Genomic DNA, 2,309 nt, shown 5'->3' with positions numbered 1-2,309 from the left:
ATAAGTATAATAATAATTAGTTATTAATTGGTACTGCTAATAGCTAGTAGCTACATGGCCTTAGTTGGAAAAAGCGGCATAGTCACATTATTTTTCATAGCAAATTGCATAATATCATAAAGAATAATAATGCTACACTTTCTTAGCCCCTTCTTTTTCAATCAATATATTTATTTATTGAATTTTCTCCTTTACGTATATTAACATAATTTTATGGGAGAGTTTTTGAGGTTATGGCAATGGCAGCATCAAATACCAAGCTATCTCACATTACGTGCCTCACACAACACAACTTCAACTTACCACATTCAATTTGCTACGCTAAGAATCTGCCGTACTTTTTCTTATTTTATTTTTTATTTTAATTTTTCTGCCTCTCATTTTTTTTTTTCCATTCACTGTACATTGAACCTTCCACTATTATGAAATAATTCACGTTACCTATTCATAAATCTATCTCTTCTATATATTTAGTTCAGGAATCTTCGTTCCCACATGCATATGTTAATTTAATGAATTTTATTGGTTTAATTATTCTATTGGTCCTATAGTTTTGTGAAATTTTTAATTAGATTTCTTTACTTTTTTTTCTTTTTAATTGGTCTCTGCACCAATTTTTTTTTCAATTAAGTCCCTCTTAATAGTAATTGGCTTAATTTTATAAGGACCTAACTAAAAAAAAAAGAATTGGTACAGAGACCTAAATAAAAAGAAAAAAAAATGTAGGAACCCAATTAAAAAAAATTGGTGCAAGGACTCAATTAAAAGAAAAAAAAAAGTATAGAAACCTAATTGAAAATTTTGCAAAATTATAGAGACCAGGAGAGTAATTAAACCAATTTTATTGCCATTATTTTGATACAAATTTATATATATTGATAATTAAAATTAGTTAATAATTTTAAACAACCAAACTAGCTTTGGTTTGGAAAATGTTCCTAGAAATGGACTTTGACTTGAACACTCGCATATAATTAAAAGTCAATGTTTAATCTTTGGCTATTACATAATACATATATAATAACACAACATATAGAAGGCCCTACCACATAATGACATAATCAACTAAAACTTTGAGGGAATAATAAAATTTATTATTATTGCACTTATCTAACTATTATTCGTAGAAGTTACTGATTAATTTTACGGTTTTACCCCAAACATTAATTAACATATATATATTTTTCTTTGTTCAGTAATATAATTAATATATGTACACTTTTGTAGGAAGGAATTTGAGAGTAGCGTACAATTTGATCAGTCCTAAGATTCTAAAACAAAAACGTGACAAAGTGTATGTTTTCATAGTTACTTGTTGACTTGGTTTCTAAGCTACTGAATTTTACCAATATTAGCTTGTATGAAACTATATATTACTACGTATAAAAATACCTTCACTTAACTTCTCCCAGAAGGCCAAAACGACCATTAATATAATAATACGGGTGAAATTATTTAATCTTTTTAAAAATGATTTCATACATATTGTTATTAATAAACATAATTAACTATTACATTAATACTCATACAATGAATCGATTTATTTGGAGCAACTAACTGACTTGAAGTTTAGGCAACTATAAATTAAATAATTAATTTGTAGATCGACAAGCTATGGTATACTAATAAGATTGGGTCAACGGTACATGAACCAGTAAATACACAACTTTGGATCTAAGCCATATCTACCCAAACATATACTTAAATTAAAATCAAAATCATGGCACCAATTAAATGAAATATAGTAGCTAGAATAGTGGTCATAACGTTGATGAGGATCAAAATGAGGCTTACATGAACCTATGGTTCTAGCTAGTGCCATGTATTATAAAGTTATAATACACCAAATTAAATAAGGGTGAGCACGGGTAGCGGGTATCCGATTACCCATTCGAACACGAACCGAACCAATTAAATTGGTTTTGAAATTAACGGGTAATCGGGTCCAATCCGAATCAAACCGATAGCTTTTGTTAATGATTGGTTCGGGTATCGATTTTGGAGGTGCAGAACCTGAACCAACCCGCGAACTCGATCATATATTAATTAAATAAAAAAAATAAATATATATATATGACTTTTTCATTAGACAATGATTATTCATTATTAATATGTTTGGATTTTAATGAATTTAGTTTTTAATGTATTTAGTGTTTAACATGTTTGGATTATTTCTATTGATATTACATGTTTATTGTATTTGTTGAATTTTTAAGATAAAAATTTGTTTTCTTTTTATGAATTTCAAAGTCATCGGGTACCCAATTATCTGAATCGAACCAATCCGTTCTTAATCGGTTTGATTTGGT

This window comes from Arachis ipaensis, chromosome B03 (assembly GCF_000816755.2).
Source record: "Arachis ipaensis cultivar K30076 chromosome B03, Araip1.1, whole genome shotgun sequence".
In the NCBI taxonomy this organism is placed as follows: Eukaryota; Viridiplantae; Streptophyta; class Magnoliopsida; order Fabales; family Fabaceae; genus Arachis; species Arachis ipaensis.
The sequence above is the reverse complement of the archived record's forward strand: the minus strand, read 5'-3'. Positions refer to the sequence as shown.